The 22,823-nt window shown below is 36.0% G+C and overlaps 1 protein-coding gene and 1 non-coding gene across 2 annotated transcripts in view; both read left to right on the top strand.

Moving 5' to 3' along the window:
- Positions 1-409: 409 nt before the first annotated feature.
- On the top strand, positions 410-482 carry TRNAG-CCC (transfer RNA glycine (anticodon CCC)). Its single transcript has one exon. It is a non-coding gene; the product is annotated as a tRNA-Gly (tRNA).
- Positions 483-11,141: 10,659 nt separating this feature from the next.
- The window catches only part of SOX5 (SRY-box transcription factor 5), a 739,414-nt gene continuing 727,732 nt past the window's right edge, over positions 11,142-22,823 (top strand). The window contains exon 1 of the mRNA XM_060112407.1: positions 11,142-11,206. The gene's annotated coding sequence lies outside the window, so the exon portion shown is untranslated. The remainder of the gene's footprint in view (positions 11,207-22,823) is intronic.

Genomic DNA, 22,823 nt, shown 5'->3' with positions numbered 1-22,823 from the left:
AGAAATAGAATAATTCAGTCTCAGGTTAGAATGGATCTTAAAAGCTGGATGACCCAATATAACATTCCATTCAGAAATCCTATTCTCAGACCTCTGAGAGTTTGTCCTGCTTGAACCTCTGCCCCCCTTTTCAGTATAGAATATATTTGGAAGAGTTTGTGGATGAGAGAACTGAGGCATAGATAGGTTAAGTGACTGTGTCCAAGATCACTTGGGTAGTATGTAGCAAAGCCAGAAGGTGACCCATTCACCGTGAATCCAGAGCCCTGTCTTGAACTCTAAATCATTGGGCTTCCCTCCAACAAATCCTATTGCTGGACAACTCATTTTAAAGAAAGTTGCTTTTCACAATGCACTGAAATCTACTACCTCCTTATAACCCTGCCATCAAAACAAAAACAGAGGGACTTCCCTGGTGGTCCAGTGGTTAAGACTCTGTGCTCCCAACGCAGGGGGCCCAGGTTTGATCCCTGGTCAGGGAACTAGATCCCGATGCCGCATCCAAAGATCCCGCATGCTGCAACTAAAGACTCGGTGCAGCCAAATAAATAAATAAATAAATATTGTAAAAAGACGAACATGTGATGCTCAAACATCTTTAAAAAAAACAAAAAACAAATACTACTTTGTTCTCATGTGGAGCATGAGACAATATATCTTGTCTATACTTTTCCAAATGGCAACCCTTCAGATATCTGATTGAACTTAATGCTTGGTGCCCTCCCTTACTCTTAAGTTTGATCTTTTTCAGGTTGAATGTATCTTCTCCTCCTAATTGTACCTGTTTTAGCACAGTTGTCATACCAACTGTGTTCCCTACTGACTTTTTCTGGGTGTTGAATACTTATCCAGTTCCCTATGTATTGGATGAAAATCAGTTCTGGAACCTGTATTTAAAATAGTGCCTTACCATGGAGTGTTGGTTATATCTAACTTTGATTTGGACACCCTACAGTTATTAACCGTATTCTCTTCTCTCCAATGCCACATCTCATCCTTGCTTGCATTGTGATTGCTGCCATTAAAAATTACAAAGTCTTGGGACTTCCCTGGTGGTACAGTGGTTAAGACTTCACCTTCCAATGCAGGGGTATGTGGGTTTGATCCCTGGACGGAGAGCTGGGATCCCACATGCCTTGTGGCCAAAAAACTAAAACAGAAGCAATACTGTAACACGTTCAATAAAGACTTTAAAAATGGTCCACATCAAAAAAAAAAAAATTACAAAGTCTTGTGAACTATCCTTGAAGTGGATCTTTTTGTCTTAATATTTTTATAAACAAAATACTGTATGAAAGTAGGTTAAAGTTGCAATGTGTGGATTTAAGTCCATTATTTCAATTTTTAGTTCCTTTTATGTTTTAAAATTTCCTTACAGATTAGAGTTCCAATTTGATAAGTATGTCTTCACCTAGCAATATGATTACTGCATAATGATTTGAGTGTTTTGGGTAAGATAAAATCATAAATATTACTTGTATCCTTTCCCATTAATTATTAAGCACATGTCTGTTTCAGGGAATTTAATCTATATGTTTGATTCATAGTCCCATAATTTTTCAAAATGTAATTTTGTAAGAGCCATCTAACATCAGTCATTTTTATGGTGTGTGTGTGTGTGTATGTGTGTGTGCATTCCTAACATCAGAAGGTCATGTTTTGTTATGAATAAACAAGTGCCTACATGTTAAACATGTCTTTTCTAAGACATAAACTTAGTTAACTAGTCTGTGCCATCTACCACTGGAAAAATGTATTTTCATGACAGATTGGGCTACCTCCTTAAAATAGACTGGCCAGATTCCCAAAATGTTAAGCACTGGGGTAGAATTTCCAGGAGCAGTAGTAGGTCTCTGATGATTCTTCACTGGCCCATAGATTAAGACAAGTCAATAAAAAACAGGATATAAACAAGCAGTTGACAAAATATTTGGAATAAGAATAGATTGTCTGGTACCTGAATACATTGTGAATATTATATATCGGGAACCCTACTTCAGGTGTGGACAATATTGGACCAGCATGCTGGGCTCCATGCTGCTGAAAGGGTCTTGTACTTTAGGTGGCCTTGACCTGCTTCAAGGGAACCATGAATAAAGGATAAACAATGGTTCTGCCAGTAGGTGGTAAAAAATAAAATAAAATAAGCACTCTTTGTAGTCAGCAGGAAGACAGAAACCACTGTGATTATTTTATTTTTTTATTTTTATTTTATTTTTTTTGCGGTACACGGGCCTCTCACTGTTGTGGCCTCTCCCGTTGCGGAGCACAGGCTCCGGACGCGCAGGCTCAGCGGCCATGGCTCACGGGCCCAGCTGCTCCGAGGCATGTGGGATCTTCCCGGACTGGGGCACGAACCTGTGTCCCCTGCATCGGCAAGCGGACTCTCAACCACTGCACCACCAGGGAAGCCCTCACTGTGATTATTTTAAAAAGGGGCATGTAATAGTGGGAAATTCTTACACATTGACAATAATAAATTGCGAAAGAGCAACCTAGAGGTCAGGAGCAGGAAGAAGTTACTGCCGCCCTTAGGCTGGAGGCAAAGGGACGAGACACGGTTACCAGGGGCACTGGATGTAAGCTGGAACCATGGGGGCCTGTCTGGCGGGAGGTGGAACCAGGTAAAAATGGAGCTGCTGCCTGAGACACCTGGCAAAGAAGAGAAAGAAGGGCAGAAAGTCAAACAGCAGAAGGTTGATAGGTGTTGAACCTTGGAGTTGGTTGATGAGGGTTTGTTTTACTAAAGTCTCTATTTGGAATATGTAATTGTCTGTAATTAAATGTTTTTGAAAAGTAAATGAAAGAGAGAGAGAAATAGGAGGCGCAGGGGCACACGCACCCTCCGCACCATGCATGCGCCCACACACAACATTACACTGAGCTCCAGGCTCCTTCCAGTAGCTGAACTCACCTCAAAGCCGACTGCCAGGGGGGCCTGGGAAACTTGGCCCACAGTGGTCAGCAGAGAAGGAGATGATCAAAGGAAGGATCTAAGGCAAAGAGGCTGGCAGACCCTCACCCAAGACACATGAGGCAGTGACTCTCCTCCTGCACAAAGTTCTAGTCCTGGCTGGAATTTCATTTTTCTTTTTCTTTTTTTTTTGCTGTACGCGGGCCTCTCACTGTTGTGGCCTCTCCTGTTGCGGAGCACAGGCTCTGGACGTGCAGGCTCAGCGGCCATGGCTTATGGGCTCAGCCGCTCTGCGGCATGTGGGATCTTCCCGGACCGGGGCACGAACCCATGTCCCCTGCATCGGCAGGCGGACTCTCAACCACTGCACCACCAGGGAAGCCCATGGCTGGGATTTCTTGTTGCTCTCTATGACTTTCTCAGTCCCTCAAAAGGTACCCTCTGCCTAAACCTAATTTTGTTGCTATCAAAGTGGGATTGGGGACACAGTGTAATTATTTGACCTAGCCTCTGCCACACTGAGCCTTTGGATACTGGAGTGTCCATAGAACACACCAAGTTTTTTGCACACTTCTTGTGCACTTCCATTTACATGCATTCTACAGAGTTGGCTGCACAAGCACTGATAAATTTCAGACAAACTCCAGATTAGTTGGAATCTTCGTGGTTTTAGTTTGAAGTCCTTACCTTGCATAGAGAGTGAGGCATTGGGCAAGGAATGATGATAATGAAAACTTGGGCTCTTACGTAGTAATGCTCTTCAGCACATGTTTAGTGCATTTACTTGATAAAGAAAAACCATACTCCAGTTTTTATATGTTCAGCTGCAAAGACCAAAAAGAATTAAAACATAGCAAAATGGGAGTATGCTAACTGTAATTATTTGAATTCATATATAAAATACTGGAATCCATCTGTACAGATTTTGTAATAATAAGTGGGTACTTGGTTCTCAAAAATCTTTAACTCTGAAAAAAGTGAGGTTGAATACTAGAAATAACACTTTTTTAACCAAGAAAAATATGAAGTGTCTTCTAGGGCCATCCTATATAGTTGTGCAGGTAGCATATTTTCTGAATTGTCCACCTAAGGAGCATCTTCTCTTATTCACACAAAGGCACTTTATATGCCAGCAACAGCCCTGATCTCCCAACACTGATATTGTCAGGGGCAAGTATTGCGAGGAGAAATTTCACAGCCTTCTCCAAAGAATGAGGTTGACTTTTAGTATCCACTTAGGGATTCTGAGAGGCCCCTGTGAAGAGTATCTTGGCTTTGAACAGGAGAGATCTACCTGCTGGTTTTAGATTTTCAGGTTTGCCTATTTGCATTTAGGCCAAGAATACTCTTATTTATCTTTACTACTTTCTTGTTAATGCTGGCTAGACCTCTGTGTAATAGTAAAACCTTTAATTATATTAAAATCAAGATGGGGATCACAAAGTGTGTTTCTCTTCTCAAATGATCATTAAGACTACAGCATGGGGCTTCCCTGGTGGCACAGTGGTTGAGAGTCCGCCTGCCGATGCAGGGGACACGGGTTCGTGCCCCAGTCCGGGAAGATCCCACATGCCGCGGAGCGGCTGGGCCCGTGAGCCATGGCCGCTGAGCCTGCGCGTCCGGAGCCTGTGCTCCGCAACGGGAGAGGCCACAACAGTGAAAGGCCCACGTACCGCACACACACACACAAAAAAAACAAACGACTACAGCATGGTCTCAGTGAACATGTACTAATGTATCTTCGTACTAATATACAAATTAGTATTTGCATATTTTACAAAAGTTAAAGTATTTTAGGGGCCTCCCTGGTGGCGCAAGTGGTTGAGAGTCCGCCTGCCGATGCAGGGGATACGGGTTCGTGCCCCGGTCTGGGAGGATCCCATATGCCGCGGAGCGGCTGGGCCCGTGAGCCATGGCCGCTGAGCCTGCGCGTCCGGAGCCTGCGCGTCCGGAGCCTGTGCTCCGCAACGGGGGAGGCCACAACAGTGAGAGGCCCGCATACCGCAAAAAAAAAAAAAAAAAAAGTATTTTAATAACTTAGTTTTAAAAACTGACATGAGTCCTGAATTTAAATTTTTAAAATACAATTTGACTTATTTATACAAAGGCAAAGCCACCAACACATTGAGGAAGAGATTTTCGATCGGGTCGAAGTGGATGCGTTTTCAAGAGTGGGTGGCAGTACTGGTCAGTGAAGTGGCAGGTGCTGGCATCAGACTGGGTCAAATCTCAGATCTAGCACAGCTTTAAGTTAACTGGTCCAGTTTCCTAACCTCCATGTGCCTCGTGCTATGAAATGTACCAACCTGTAGAGGTTTCTGTGAAGATCCTAGGGTAATGGATCTTAAAACAGTGTATGGTAGAGTGCACCAAAAACCCCTCATATTAAAGTTAATTTTTCATTAAAAAATACCAACTTTTTCTTGAGCTATCATTCATTTTCATGTTCAACATTTTTTCCCCTAGACTTTCTCACCCCTGTTCCCTCTTTCCTTGTTAGCTCCCATATTTCTCTATCCTTTTGCCCAATACTATTCTTGAATTGCTCTGAGATAAAGGTGTTTGGTATTAAACATCTGGATATGTAGATGTTTTGTGAGATGCTTTTTATTTCTCCTCAGTATATTCCTCATTTACTCCTTTTTCTCATGTCCCTAAAAATATCCTACTTACTGATCATGTATATTTCCTTTGTCTGAGGCAGATGATACTAGAAAACAGCAACATGGCCCAGTGCAGTGGAATTAAGATTTGGCTGTGTATCTCTGTAGCACCTCCCAGTTTAAAACTTCTTTGAGTCTCTGAAATTGAAAAATCAGAAATCTGAATAGGTGATGCATTCGAAATCACATAGGAACACAGTTTTTCCCAGACCTCTTTTTTTGGGGTGTGTGTATGTGTATGTGTGTGTGTGTTGATTCAACATGTGTGTATTTTCTATTTTCCCCCATCTGGCATCTGCTTTAGCACCAGTCTAGCTAGCTGTTCTGTGTCAAGAGGGCTTTAGCCTTTTCACTATGAAAGGGAAAGAAATGAAATAATAAAAAAAAGAAAATTCTTCCACCGTCTCCCCCCCTCACTTTTTGTTTAGTTGTTTCTAAGCAAGTTTCTTGCCATTTACCTTTGCATTTGCATTGCTTATTGATTGACAATTTTAAAATTGTTTATTGTGCTCTTTTGTTTGACTGTTCAAGAGCTAAAACAAAAGCTAGCAGGCCCTGTGAGGTACGCATTTGCATGCGGTGAGCGTTACCCGAGGAAAAAGTAATTGCTAATGCATATTTATGTGGCACAAATTTGCCATTTGTTTATGCATAAAATTATCAATAGTGCAGGGCGGCCCAGCCGTAGAAAATGGTGACCTTTTTAGCTTAATAAATAGAAATCAGCTGTTATTGTGAAGAGATCAGCCATTTATTCTGTGTTGAGGGACATTGCCGGGAAAATGCAGATTGGGGTTGGCAATATCATTAAATGGAAGGCCAGTGACCCTTTCGGTAGAGTCTATTATACTTTATCTAATAGGGGATAAATGACTCTGGTTGGCAAATGGGATAAAGAACAACAGTTTTTCTTTTTTGTTTTGTAGTTTTAATAACTCTATGGATTTTAAGCCATAAAACTGAACAGACCACCTCATACTGACCTGTTGCTAGAGTTCTCTCAGAAAAATCTGTTTTAAAGCTGCTCTCCCTTCTTCGTTATTCTCTATTTCAGTTTGTACCCATTGAAACAAAAAGTGAGTCAAATGATATTTTTTTCCAGGAAAATAGGTCTTCCTTTAGTTTATAGCTTTCTTTTTCTTTTTCTTCTTTTTTAGCCATACTTTTATCTTTTCATTGCAGGTATTTTTGCATTTTACAGGGTTGCTCTACATTTGATATCTTAAAAATATTAAAGATAGAAGATACTCTGAGAATGAAGTTAGGAACAGATTGTAAACTGGTTTCCTTTTTAAAACTAAGCATAATACTTTCAAAGTGATAAGAATGGCCTCTGAGGTAAGTCTGTGGGTCCTTTGGATTAATAAAAATATTATATAAATATAAAACCTTCTCATCAGCATATTTTCTTTGCCTTTCTTTTCTTTTCTTTTTTTCTTTTTTCTTTTTTTGGTTGCACCATGCGGCTTGCTGGGATCTTAGTTCTCTGACCAGGGATTGAATCCTGGGCCACAGCAGTGAAAGCGCTGAGTCGTAACCACTGGACCACCAGGGAATTCTCAGCATATTTTCTTAATATGCAAAAAACCGACAGATAGTCATTGTATCTTTTTTGGTTGTTTCACTGAGATGAAGTGCCCTCAGTCTCCCCAGAGCTCGCCTGTGACTATGGTTTAATGTGGTGTGATCTCATACTACATTAATTTGGCTAGTATTTCTTTGGTATGCTAGTGAGCATTTCTGTCTTTTAGGGTTTTTTATTGAGCTTCTTCAATCATTATAGAATTCACTATTATGTGGAAGTTGTGTTTGTTTTTTCAATATTGTAAGGTAATATTTGATGCACTGAAAATTTTATGTAAGTTATGAAATAAGATAATAAAACAGAGACATGTAAATACACCCTCAGAACATGGCAAAGCTCTTGGAAGCTACCTGCATGCTCCTTTCTGATTGTGTATCTTAACAGGAGTGCACTGCACCAGGTTTAAAGTTTCTGCAATTGTGGATTTGCAGCCACCAGTCCTTCCCTCATGCTGCACTTGAGTACAACAGTGCATTCTGCAGCATGTCACCAGAGTGACTGAGTAACCTTTTACTGGCAGAAATGGGTCTGTTGTTCCTTTTTAAAGTAGAGGGTGTAAATAGGATTCAGACACTAGGGTACATTAGTCCAAAAAATGACTATATTTTTTTATGTCATTTATAAGGTATTGATTTTAGGTCCATTAGATTCACAGTCCCTAGTGGTAGAAAAAACAATGATTTGATGGGTAGGTTGGAATTCCAGAAGGAAGAGCAGCAGTGATTAACCCCTTCTTCCTCAGCTCCCTGCCCCTGTTATATAATATTGTCAAGAAGCTAAGGACTCTGGGGGAAAGGGACAATTTATCATCTGTCTTCCCTGCACTTTACAAGGAATCACAAAACAAATTTCAGCTGGATTATTACTATGTCTCTGAATGTGATAGAACATTTCACTCTCCGTTGATAAGATATGCCAAAATTATTTTGATAAGGTAGTTTTTAAGTTGATGAATACAGTTTATTTTTACAAAACCCAGAGCATACTTATTTAGAGAGTCTTAGTAATTTAAGATACTGTTTAGGCAGATTATAGGATATGAAGGAATAAAGCTTAGATTTCTTTATTTAAATAAAAAGATCTTTTTCTCAACTCTAAGAAAGAAAAGATCATACTGGTGTCATGTCAGTTGTACCCTTTCTTAGACAAGTCTTAGGTAATATTAGTGAGAATGGCCACTATAATTTTTTTTTTTTCTTTTTGCGGTATGCGGGCCTCTCACTGTCGTGGCCTCCCCCGCTGCGGACGCAGCACAGGCTCCGGACGCGCAGGCTCAGCGGCCATGGCTCACGGGCCCAGCCGCTCCGCAGCACGTGGGATCCTCCCGGACCGGGGCACGAACCCACGTCCCCTGCATCGTCAGGCGGACTCTCAACCACTGCGCCACCAGGGAAGCCCGCCACTATAATTTTTAAAGTAGGGTGTTTCCTATTCCATAAATACATGGAAAATTATTGGTGTATATAAGCCTCTTTTCTGACAAGAAGATGACTAAGATATCATTTCACTCCTATACTATTAAATTTGGATGTAGAGCATTCATAATAGTTCCAGTCAATTTCATCCAACTAACGTTACTACCACCTGAAAGAATTTCCTCTTAGGCGGCTTTGGCAGTTACATCTTCATTATTGTATCCAAAAAAACCCTAATTACAATATAGGTATGAAATTTTAAAAAATTCCAGCTATCATTCCAATCTTCTGACATACTGTTATGTTATGATTGAAGAAAAATATGCCAACTGAAATCTGATTAGCTTAAAACTTGACCTGACATAAAGATTATGGTTATCAACAAACACTTTTTAGTATTTCATATTTTAATTCAAGTGTTTCAAGTTCTGTGATAAAAATATAAAAATACAGGCTCCCTCTTGTGGGTAAAATTACCGCCTGTGTATTTCTATGTTGCCTACATATAGGATATGGCAAATTTTTTCTGTTTCATTTTAAGTAAATTCTACCATGGCAGTCTCTTTACAGTTGGTCAGATGTGACATTTCACTTAATTGAAAAAAGTGAAGTTTGGGGTACCTTTTAGTAAAATTTTTAATGAAAATAAACAAGTCTTTTAAAGAATTGGCAGACCATGTGTAGACAACCTTTATTTTATTGCAGCAGAATAATTTCTTTTTTTTAACTTTTAATTTTATATTGGAGTATAGTTGATTAACAATGTTGTGATAATTTCAGGTGTACAGCAAAATGATTCAGTTATACATATAATGTATCTATTCTTTTTCAAATTCTTTTCCCATTTAGGTTGTTACATAATATTGAGCAGATTTCCCTGTGTTATACAGTAGGTCCCTGTTGGTTATCCATTTTATTTTTATTTATTTATTTATTTTTGCGGTATGCGGGCTTCTCACTGTTGTGTCCTCTCCCGTTGCGGAGCACAGGCTCCGGACACGCAGGCTCAGCGGCCATGGCTCACAGGCCCAGCTGCTCCGTGGCATGTGGGATCTTCCCGGACCGGGGCACGAACCTGTGTCCCCTGCATCGGCAGACGGACTCTCAACCACTGCGCCCCCAGGGAAGCCCCTGGTTATCCATTTTAGATATAGCAGTGTGTACATGTCAGTCCCAAACTCCCTATCTCTTCCCCCAATCCTCCCCTGCTCCCTGTAACCATAAGTTGGTTCTCTAAGTCTGTGAATCTGTTTCTGTTTTGTAAATAAGTTCATTTGTATCATTTCTTTTTAGATTCCACATATAAGTGATATCATATGATATTTCTCTTTCTCTGTCTGACTTACTTAACTCAGTGTGACAATCTTTAGGTCCATCCATATTGCTGCAAATGACTTTATTTCATTCTTTTTAATGGATGAGTAATATTCCATTGTATAGATGTACCATATCTTCTTTATTGATTCCTCTGTTGATGGACATTTAGGTTGCTTCCATGTCTTGGCTATTGTAAACGGGCAGCGGCATAATTTCTGATGTTGAAAATTTGTAATAACTTTTCTCATTTTGAAGTACTTTCCAATGGAGTAATTAGTGAATTGTTGAAATAATGTGGCATCTTCTCTGTCAGTGTGGTGACTTTTAGACTTCTGTGCTTATTAACAAAAGATCTGATATTGGAATGAAGTGAAATCCCCCCTACCAATCATGGTACAGGTGGATAACAATATGGTAATAAAACTACCCTAATACCATAAACCTTGGGACCAAAATGGTGAAATATGAATGGCATAATAAGAATGAAACTGAAGAATTACTCAATTCTTCATAAAATGAACGGATTGTGAAGAGACTGAGCTGACACCAATGCTTTGGCTGCCACCATGTACTGGTTCCCTGCTTTCAAAAGTCTGATTCTTGGGAATTTCAGCTGATTGCCAGAGGCCATTTTTGTCCAGCCTAAGGAACTGGTAACAAAGCCAGAGTTCTATTCACTCCTGAAAGTGTCAAGAGCGATAGTTTTGAAGCTGGGCTGGGAGATATATAGAGGTATATAACAAGGAATGTTAATGTAGAGATAGTTGGATGACTCCCACTAAACAGTTACTGTGTTGATCGTTGCTGTCGTATATTTGAATGGAATCAAGGAAAGGGCTATGAGGACACCTGAAAATCTTTCATAACTCATTCCAAGAAAGAAGAATTTACCTTAATGTTGCCTGTCCTAAAGTATATTCAAGTTATTTATATCAAAATTATACAAAATGAACAACTTATGTGGTTGATTAACAAATATCTATGTATGCATGTAACATAACATATATATATGTTTTTAGATCAATTCTGGTTGTATTATAATGTCAAATTAATGCCTTTTTTCCAATAAATAATAACTTTATTATATTTATATATCTATATAAATTTATATGTATATAAATTTATTTTGAAAACCATAGACATCTCCTGTTTCCCAAGAGTCATATCTTGATATATTTATTAAAAAGGAACAATACACTGTTAATGGTCTACTTTTATTTTTTCTAGATTCCTCTTGCTGATGACACGAGTCCTGTTTGAATCTACTTATAAGATTCTGAAGCCTGAACAGAGAATTTTGGCACTGCACTGGGTAGGAAAAAGATATATTCATAAAACACATGATACACACCTTTGAAAAAATTGATTACTTTAAAAATGGAAGTTTCATGTGCCTTCTCTTATTTTCAACTTATAAGTAAAGTATATGACATATGCATATAAAGCTATAATACATAGTCTTTTATGTTCAGATGACAACTGTATTTGTAATTATAATTTTCAACCTCATTATGAAGGTAATGTTTCTAAACTGGCAGATGAAAGCAACATTTCTTTTCTTTTCGTTTCCTTAATGAGATACACATTTATTAAAGTTCCAGAAGCTTTTTTTCTTCACTGAAAAATGTTTTTTAAAAAACATTTGTTGCTACTTTTTTTATTATTGCTGAACAAGAAATATTCTGGGTCACAATGAGTAGGTCTCACATTTTATAAAAATTTCCATGGACTATTAAGTATTTCAGGGTATGTTTTTGTAAACACATACAAAAATACAATTTTGCTGAGGCCAAACAGATATTTTCCCAATTTGCTTGGCAGAAAAATTTAGTGGGCATCTATCTATGTGTGCATTTGTGAAATGCCTTTAAAAGTTATACTCTTAGGAACAGGAACAAGGTTTGACCACAGACCTAAAGTTGAAAATCCTTTTATCGTCCCATGACTAACTGTTATGTGGGTGAGAGCAGAAAAGGTTGAAGGAAAGGGATCCTACTGTTCAGAGGTTTGTCACTAGTAAAATGAAAAACGAATTATCTTTCTGTTTAGTCCTAAAGAGAATAGTGAAAAAGTGGTATTCTTGCAGAGTAAACTAAAATTTATTTATTTACTAATCCACTCTAAAAGTCATATGAGTTAACACTTCTAGAGCTTCAAGATACAAGTTTTTTTGTGAAAACCCTTAGATTCAGTGGTAGTTTTTGTCATCTTTAAAGACCGAATTGTTTTTAAATCCTAAAAAAAATTTTTAAAATATTTATAAATAAGACTTTATATATTCACAGATGAATGAATAAAAGTAATGTGGAAGAAAGCATTGTAATGGTTTTTAATGATAACAGAACTGGAATAAGCCATGAATTATTGCAAATATGAAACTTTTATAGTTTTACAAGTAAAAAGCACAAGTATAAATAAAATTAAAAGACAAATGGAAAACTGGGACTACTTCTAACAAATACAGCAAACATCACATGTATAGAGCTGTTATTATAAGAAAGGCACTAGCATTTTAATTTAAAAGATAACAAGATATAAGAACAAATAATTAATAAAGCATGCAATTCTAATGCAAAATGCTAGTAAAAGAAATGCAAAGTTATGCTCCACTTAACAATCTAACTTGTAAAAAGTAGCTTCGAATAATAATGTTGTAACAAGAATGAGGGGAGTTGGGTGCTTTCAATAATGTTGGAAATAAGTTATATTTATTCAACCATAAAGTGATTTGACCATCTCTGTTAAGAGCCTTAAATGTTTCCAAGGCATTCTATGCAACATTTTCACTCTATTAGTTTGGAAAAGGTTTGGTTGCAAGCAATCTAAATTGTTTTAAAAAGGTAGAACTTTATATTTTCTTATGTGAAGTCTCTGTAGGCAGTTAAGAGCTGATTGAGTGGTTCCACAGTCAGTGGGGACCCAGATCTTTCATCTTTGGCTCTGTTTCTCTGAAAATGTGACTTTTACCTAGTGTTTTGGAATATCCAGTATTGGTCTTCCAGCAATCATGTCCATATTCTAGCAAGAGGAAGGAAATATTTCTAGAAGATTCATGCTCTCTCCCTTTAAGGACATCTTTTGAAAAGTGTCCATACCCCTTCCATTTACGTTCCATTGGCTACAACATCGTTTCATGACCATGCCACACTTAAAAAGAGCTTGGAAGATGTAGCTTTTATTCTGGAAGATAAATTTGGGGGAGTTATTATTGTGGAAGAATAAGAGACTAGATTTTAGGGCCTAACTAACAGTATCTGGCAATTTCACTTCCAAGAATCTAACTTAATGAAATAATTAAAGGAGACAAAATTTATGTAAATATGATTATTTTCATATGTTTATAATCAGAATATTTTGAGACTGACTAAATTGTTCAGCAATAAAGCAATAGTTGGATAAATCTGAATATATTCATCTTATACAGTCAATAAAATATTTAAACAATTTTGAAACACATATGAAATTATGCATGATGCAATGTTAAATGAAACAAGTCAGAATCCACACTAAAGATACAGTGTATCTCCAAATGTGTGTGTGTACACACATACATGTATGCACACACACATATTCAAGTGGACATATATATTACAAATACATAAAAAGTTAGCAGAAAAAATAGCTGAAAGTAAATACATTAAATATTATTAGCTCTGGATTATGGAATCATGAGCAACTTTAATTTTCTTTACAGTTTACACATTTTTAACAAGTATAACTTAGTATTAAAATTATAGAAATGTAAAACGTATGGGATTCACATGGGGAGGGGGAAGGGTAAGCTGGGAAGAAGTGAGAGATTGGCATGGACTTATATATACTACCAAATGTAAAATAGATAGCTAGTGGGAAGCAGCCACATAGCACAGGGAGATCGGCTCGGTGCTTTGTGACCACCTAGAGGGGTGGGATAGGGAGGGTGGGAGGGAGTTGCAAGAGGGAGGGGATATGGGGATATATGTATATGTATAGCTGATTCACTTTGCTATACAGTAGAAAATAACAACACACCATTTATACTCCAATAAAGATGTAAAAAAAAAAAAAAAAGTACAGGATTCCAAAAGGCTACATAAGTTGCTTAGTGCCTCTGTTTAAAATGCTATATGTGTCTCTATTCAAGGAGGCAAATAACCAAGGAGAGATGAAATAACTTATCACTCATCCTTTCTGACTGCTTTTTCTGAAGTTAGGTTGCAGTAAGCTTTCCTTCTCAGTAGAGCCATACAGCCACTCAGAAATCTTGATCATATTGCATCCTGGCTACCTTTTTTAGGTTAGGGCAGATAGAGATACAGTTCGGTAGCATTTGACAAGCATGTGAATGTTACTGTTAATCATGAAGATTTCAAAGGCAAAGAGCAAAACTTTGAAGACTTCTTTCTTGTGTATAAGTGAAAGAGGTCGAGTGCTGCAGTTCTGGATTAAGAATGTTTTCTTTCTTTCTTAAAGGATTTTTTACAGTATTTTGTTGCCTTAGAATATTAAAGGAGTGAGAATTTATCTTGAAGCTAAGTGAAAAGTCACAATTAGATAGAAATCTTTGAGAAATTCTTGGCAGAAATTAGAATGAGAGTGTTTTTTCCCTCCGAACCTAAGCTGACTTCACTCTTTGGAACCTGTAAGAGAAGCATAATGTTGAAAGGCATCAACTTTGGAGACACACTGTTTAGGTCAATTTCTGACTCTACCATTTAGGACTATCTACTGTTGGGTACATCTCTTAACCACTGATTCCACACATGTAAAATGTAAATAATGATGGAAAATAGTTGGATAAATTGTATTATGCAAACACCACATGGACACTGGTGTACACTGAGTAAACAAAATAGACTTTAAAGCCCAAACCATTACTGGAGATAAAGTTACTTTAAAACTGATTGAAGGGCTTCCCTGGTGGCGCAGTGGTTGAGAGTCCGCCTGCCGATGCAGGGGACACGTGTTCGTGCCCCGGTCTGGGAAGATCCCACATGTCGTGGAGCGGCTAGGCCCATGAGCCATGGCCACTGAGCCTGCGTGTCCGGAGCCTGTGTTCCGCAACGGGAGAGGCCACAGCAGTGAGAGGCCCGCGTACCGCAAAAAAAAATGATTGAATTTTCAATTCAATAGGCAGATAGAATAATATTAAATCTAAATGTCCCTAATAACATAACCGCAAAATAGATTAAGGAAAATTTGACAGACTAGCAAGGAGAGAAAAACGATCCACAATGGCAGTGAAATTAACTTAACAATTAATGGAATAAAATAGAAAAGAATCAGTAAAGCGGGGTAGAGTTGAAAGATAAGATTAAGAAACTTGACCTAGTAGACATATATAGAACCTTGCGTACAACTGCAAAATTCACATTATTTTGAAGAACACTGGGAGCAGTTACAAAAATTGACCATATCCTGAGTCATAAATTAGGTCTCAACTAATTTCAAAGAATTTGAATCATAGCAGTGAAATTAAACTGCCAATGAATAACAAAAGTATGGAGAGAAAAATGTTTCAAAATTAAAAAGAAATCACAATAGTAATTATAAATATTTTAGATTAAATAAAAATGAACATCTTACATATAACAATTATAGAATACCTATAAGAAGCATTTGCTGGGAAATTCATACCTTAAATGTATTAGAAAAAAGAAAGGGTGAAAATTAATAAGCCAAGAATTTATTTCAAAAACAACAACAAGATAAACTCAAAGTAGTAAAAGCGAGAAGCGAATTAAAGTGCAAAGTTAATGAAGTGAGAAACAAACATATGAAGAAGAGAAGCAAGAAAGCCAAAAATTGTTGCAAAAGATGAGGAAGTTTTCCAATCCTCTGATGAGACTGAACAAGAAAGCAAGTGACAAGAGGCAAATAACCAATATCAGAAATGACAAAGTGACATCACAACAGATGTGCAGATATTAAACAGCTAATAATGAGTATCATGAACTTTACATTACCAAGTTTATGTTGGGAAATATGAAGAGTTAGATCAATGGTCAGATTCCTAGAAAAATATGTCAGTGGTCAAAATATTCCTAAAAAATATATAACTTAGCAGTATTTACTCAAAAAGAATAGGGAACCTGAATAGTTCTATAAACATTAAGGAAATTTAATTTGGTAATCAAAAATTTTCCTACAAAAAATTTCCAGACCCAGATGGCCTCACAGGCAAATTTAAGGAAGACATAGGTCTAATCCTATGTAAATTTTTTTTCAAAAAATAGAAGAGGTAATACTCCCCAACTTATTTTATAAGGATCATATAATCTTGATACCAAACTTGGCAAGAATAGTATGAAAAAGCATATTCACAGGCAAATTCCTCTTATGAATATAAATGGAAAAACTGTCAACCAAATATTAGCAAACTGATTTCAGCAATGTATAAAAAGGATCATTGGGCTTCCCTGGTGGCGCAGTGGGTGAGAGTCCGCCTGCGGATGCAGGGGACGCGGGTTCGTGCCCCGGTCCGGGAAGATCCCACATGCTGTGGAGCAGCTGGGCCCGTGAGCCATGGCCGCTGAGCTTACGTGTCCGGAGCCTGTGCTCCATGACGGGAGAGGCCACAACAGTGAGAGGCCCACGTACCACAAAAAAAAAAAAAAAAAAAAAAAAAAAAGGATCATTAATCATGAGCAAGTTTGTTTACTCCAGAAAATCAAGGTTTGCTGACATGTAAATAAACAGCCAATGTAATACAGATTAAAATAAGGTATCACATGATTATTTCATTAATGCAGAAAAGGATTTAATAAAATGTATCATTTATTCCTTATTTTTTAAAGTTCTTAGAAAACTAAAAACAGGGAAGAACTTCCTTAGTGTGACATGAAATACCTATAGCAAGAATAAATTAAAATAGTGAATTGTTGGAAGTTTCCTTCTATGATCAAAAACAACATCAGGATAGTTGCTACTGAACATTTTTCCTGGAGATCCTAGCCAATACAACAAAGCAAGATAAATAAAATTATTAGGATTGAAAAAGAAAAAAATGTCATTCTTGGCAGATGATATGAATTAATATGAGCATTTAAGGTTGATACAAACAATACAATATACACAGATCAGCTGTGTTTCTATATATCAGCATCAGTTTTTGCCTAATATTCATTAATAAGTGATGAGTAGTATCTCTATAAGGAAAATGGTGAAAGTTTAAGAAATATTTTAATATTTTTTAAATGAAATAAATGATAAGGTACACCATGTTCATGTACTGAAAGATCCAATATTGTAGAGATATCCCCTACCCCCAAGTAGATTCATAAGTACAGTGTACTCACAATCAAAATGCCAACTGCTTGTTTTGTCTTTGTTACTTGTTTGGGTAGTTTGTGTGTGTGTGTGTGTGTGTGTGTAATATGACAAGTTGATTCTAAAATGCAAAGGACAAGAAGAGTCAAGAGACTTGTAAAGGGGGGATGGGTAGGATTACTTGCCCTATTAATATGAAAGCTCTGTTAATTCAGAAAGTGCAGCATTGCTGCAGGGGTAGACAAGTAGACAAATGAGAGAGGTTACAGCGCTCAGAAATGACTCTTGCATATATGGACATTTTATTTATAATAGAGGTTGTACTTCAGAGCAGTAGAGAAATAACAGACTTTTTAATATATGGTATTGGGAAAACTGAATCTTTATGGAAAAAAAATGAAGTTGGAGCCCTACCTCACACCACACACAAAAATCAATTTCAGTTGGTCACAAACTAAGTGCAAGAGGTAAAACAATAATCTGTCATAAGAGATTCTCCTATAAGAATCTAGGAAAATAACTTTATGACCCAGGGGTAGAGGCAGATTCCTTAGATTAAAGAAGCACACATTCTACATTACTTTTTAAGATAGACTTTATTTTTCAGAGCAGTTTTAGGTTCACAGCAGTATGGAGAGAAGGTATAGAGATTTCCCATGTACCACTTCCCCCCACTCCCTACACACACACACACACACGCACGCATAGCCTCCCCCAATATCAACATCCCCCACAAGAGTGGTACATTTTTCACAACTTTTAACTGACATGTCATTATCACCAAAAAGTTCGTCATTTACATTAGGTTCTACATTATTTTATTCTTTATCAAAGAAAACCATAAAAAGAGTGAAAAGACAGGATATGGAGTGGCAGAATAAATTTTCAAAGCATCATTGACAAAGGTGATATCCAGAATAGATTTTTTAAAACTACAAATCGATGTAAAACTTCACACAAACCAATAGAAAAATGGGCAAAAGAATAAATCCAAATGGCCAATAATATGTCCAAATGTCAAAACATATGAAAAAATGCTTAATCTCAGTAATAGTCAAGGAAATACAGAATAATTGCACAATGAGATCCCCCTACACATACTTCAGAATGGGGAAAACTAAAATGACTAGCAGGTCAAAGCAAGGACAAGGATGCAGAACAACAGCAACATTCATACAGTGCTGGTCAGAACAGAAATTGGAACAACTACTTTTAGATATAGTAAAGTTAAAATTTATAGCCCCTACTTAAGCATAGCAATCCTATGCATATATGTATATATCTCAGCAAAATATGTACATCCATGTATCAGGAGATATGTACAAGAATGCTCACAGGAGAAATACTTGTATTTGCCAAAAATTGGAAATAATTCAGTTGTCATCCACACTATGGACAGTGGTAGAATAGTCATACAATGAAATGAAATAATGAAATGGAAGACTTTTAGTGATCTACTTGATATTAAGCGGAGAAAAGCAAAGACATAAGAATACATGCAGGATGATTCCAGGCAAACACTTATGTTTTTCAGAGATGCATTATGGATGGTAAAACTATAAAGAAAAGCAAGGAAACATTACTCTAGGTGCCAGAGAGTGCTGATGTCTAGGAATGAGGAAAGAGGCTGAGCTGAAGGAGGGAGAATTTGGGTCAGGGAGCACTTCTGGCCCAAGGGAGAGTGACACTAATGCCCTGCTGGTGGTTACATGGGTGTGTGCTTTCTTATATTTGCTTAAGTGTACACACTGTGTAGATATATTCAAAATAAGTGTTAAAATAGTACAGCAAATAGTTATGATAAGTTTTATTTATTTCTTTAAGGGTGTATTATGTTTCATGAGGGAGAAATATGGTTGCACATAGTGTAAATTAAACTGATACATCTTTCAAAATTAGGTAAAATAATTTAAAATGCTTGTAAAGAATTTCCCACATTGGAAATGAAGACTAATCGGGTAGTAAAATAAGCATTTATTCTTTACAGTGTCCTTTTTCTAAGAAATGTAATAAAGGCTATGAGGAATTGACATTAGATTGAATAGCAGTAAAATGTTTTGAGAACTATAAAATTATAAATATTTCATTTATATATGAATTGAAATGCATTGCCATGTTAAAGCACTCTTTGCACTTATCAATACCCACAAAAAGGCTTAGTTGGATGTCAGATTTTATACTGCACTGACCAAAAATAACACAACAAAAATAAGTACTTCACATAGGTTTGCAAATTCAAGATTTTAAGAGGTAAATTGAGGATAGTGGTTAGTTATACCACTGGTGGCAGTTAGTTTTGTTTTGCTTATCTCTTTCTGTGTTAACATTCTTTTAAAATGTCGCTGCATTTATAATTATTTGCTTTAACCATTTAGCCAGTTAATTATTTGTGAACCTAAGTGGTTGTTATTTGTACACGCCTTTTGGCCACCTCTCTTTTACTTGCAAATAAGCAAGCTCTTTGCTTTAACTATTTGTCAAATCCAATCACTTTTTTTTTCTCAGTCAACCTTATCTAGAGAGTAAAACTCTTTGCTGCTTGCAAAAGGAGAATAATCCCAATATATTGTAAATTGTCAAGTGAGTTCTTTATAATTAAAGATTACTCTGCAATATACAATTTTTAAGGCATTTATCCCAACAGGGTTCAGTGGCCTTTGAGAATGAGCCACTATGTTGACAAATCTATCATCTAAATTGTGCAGCATTAATGAGAACTCCGAGCAGCACACTCTTACATTTTAATGTGGGTGGCAGTTTAAGAAAGAAAAAAAAAAACCCACCAAAACAAAATACTGAATATGATTGAAGTTGATTTTAAAAAGGTCTGCCACCTGTGGATAAAAATGTGCATTACTCTGAACACATAATAATTAACCACACTGAAAGGCCATGGCAAAATCCAGTGACTCTCTGAAATCAAAACCCTGGTTATTATTAGAAAAAAAAAAAACAGAAAAAGAAGGCAGTGATTTCACAGTAAATATAGATAATGGGTTTGTGATGCTACTTACCTGTACAACTAACTGTCCATGCTCTATAACTTAATCCAAAATTCTTTACTAACATATGGTATAATCCATTCCTGAAAGTACAGTCTTTGATTTTAATCCCTCATTTCTTAATTAATAACTCATTATGTGATCTTATATTTCCTGAATAGTTAAAATTTCTATATCTCATTCTTTCATAATCATTTATAACTCATTGTAGATCACCTTTTATTGTTGCACCTCAATCTCTTGAATAAGACTCCTTTTTCGATATACTTTCAGCTTAGTTTTCTCTAGTTAACCTTACAAGTAAAAACACCATGCATATTTAAATATAATAGCACTATACTCATAATTTCTTCTCAACTCAAAATTATTTGTTTAAATGTCTGATTATGCTTAATTGCCTTTATGCTCTACCTACAGATATCTAATCTCCATCTGAATAGTTTAACATAAAGTTATTAAGCTTATTTTCTGGGTGTTTCAAGTATATGTACATATAATGCACTGGGGGAATTTTATTAGCACAATTTGAATTGCAGAGTTCATTTCAAAATGTACATCAGCTTAAGTAACATAATGCAGTCACTGTAGAGATGCTCCATTGTACTGGTCTCGGAACGAGATACTGCTACTTGAGTAGCCAAAGCTGATCCACTTGAAGGAGACCTAAAACACTAGCCTGGAAGAAAATAATGGTTTATGTATTGTAGAAATCCTTTGGGCTATGGCTCTTAGCTTCTTGATTGATAAAGAATAATGAGAGAGATTCATTTTAAAAATCATAGAAAAATTAGAGTTCTATTACTTTTATTTAAAAGTCAGATGATAATAATATGTCTTAATCCTTTAATAACAACTGCTTGAACATTGTTCTTATTCAGCAATTATTTGTAATAAAGAGGATTTTTCCTTCCAAATAAAATAATGCATGAACTGTTGACCAAAAGGCTTTAAAATAATGTATGTGAGCAGGCAATTGCTTATTTTTGTGTCTTTCTTTAGAATACTAAGCAACAAAGAAGCAGTTCTAACAATAATAATTTAATTTGAGAAAAAAACCTTGAACCCAAACAGTCTCCATAGAACTTTTTGCATAAATAGGATATATATCTTCTCAACGGAAGAATTCTTGCCCACGGTCACATTCTGTAAATGAAAATACATTTTGCATAAATTAGTGAAGTTGAACTGCTGAGATTCTTTATAAAATGTAATAAGTATTTCCTAATTCTTAAAGTAATTAGGAACCATAATTTTTAATTTTCTTTGGTGATACATGTATCTATTCATCTTTTAGAGAAGCTAGAAAACAGTTCATACTTTACAGTGAATAATTGGTGCTTTATAATATGAAATGAAATGACATAATATAAACATGATGTTTGAACTGTAATTAGGAAATTTCATTCCCTCTTAATATGGTAAAGCTTTTTGATACAGTGTCATTTTAGGCATATTAAATCTGTGTGAAAGGAATGAACACTTTTCTAAGTATTTAGACAAAAGTTAAATTTTCTATACTATTGTCAATATAAATTCTCGGAGGATTAAAGTTTAAAATTCTTAATAAAAGAAACTCTAAGAGTATTAAGAGATAGTGTTGGTGAGTATTTATATAAGTGGAGGGAGAGTAGGAAGTTATTTTTCAGCATTACACCAAAGGCAGAAATCACAAAGGAAAAATTTTGCTAGATTTGATCACAAAAATGTAAAATCTTTGCATCTTAAATGATAGAACTGACAAACAAATGAGGAGCTGAGAAATGTATTTATAATATATTGGGTTTAATGATATACAATAAATTGCCATTTTTGTTAAAACTGACTATTGTCAATTTCATATGTTAATTATGAAATTAAAATATAAACTACTTACAAATTAAGGGAAAAGTAGAGATATAATTTGAATATTTAGTTAAAAGAAGGAAATCAGATGGAGACTAAACATATAAAATGTTTTTTTGTAATAATTGGAGACATGAAAATTAATCGTGAGAACCTAGTTCATTTAGCAAATCGGCAAAGATTAAAAATGCACAATAACCAGTGCTGAAGAGATTGCAGTGAGATGAGGCCTCTCATTTACTGAGGCTAGAAGTGTCCATTGTATTGCTGCACCAAAGATTGAGTTCACACAGTAGACGTTAAAATTTGTTAATGTTGATGCTTGTGCTTCTAGTAAGTTATGTAATATTACATATATACATAATGTGTGTAGTAACACAAAATTTAAAATAAAAATATGATTTTGTTAAAAAAATGGGTTCTGCATTAAAAAATGTTGTGGTGTTTGTGTATGATAGAATATTAATTTCATGTAAAAATATTGGAATGACATGAGAAACCAGAACCATCATAAATATTCAAGAAATATTTGTTGAATGGATATGTGGATGTCCGTGCCTGCACACACACAGAGAGGTGTGTATCATGCATAGGACAAAAATACTGACAGAATATATGCTAAAATAAAAATAATAAAATGCTCAAAAGCTAGATTACAGGATGACATCTGATTTTAAAATTTTTTCACCTTTTTAATTGCATGTATTAGATACCTTTCTTTAAGAAATACATCTTACTTTCATTTTAAGAAAAACTACATACTATTTTTTAAACTATAAACATAAGTATAGTAATCCATACATCAAGGAGATTTTCTCCTATGTTTTCTTCTAGTTT

Source organism: Mesoplodon densirostris, chromosome 11 (assembly GCF_025265405.1).
Source record: "Mesoplodon densirostris isolate mMesDen1 chromosome 11, mMesDen1 primary haplotype, whole genome shotgun sequence".
In the NCBI taxonomy this organism is placed as follows: domain Eukaryota; kingdom Metazoa; phylum Chordata; class Mammalia; order Artiodactyla; family Ziphiidae; genus Mesoplodon; species Mesoplodon densirostris.
The sequence above is the reverse complement of the archived record's forward strand: the minus strand, read 5'-3'. Positions and strand labels throughout refer to the sequence as shown.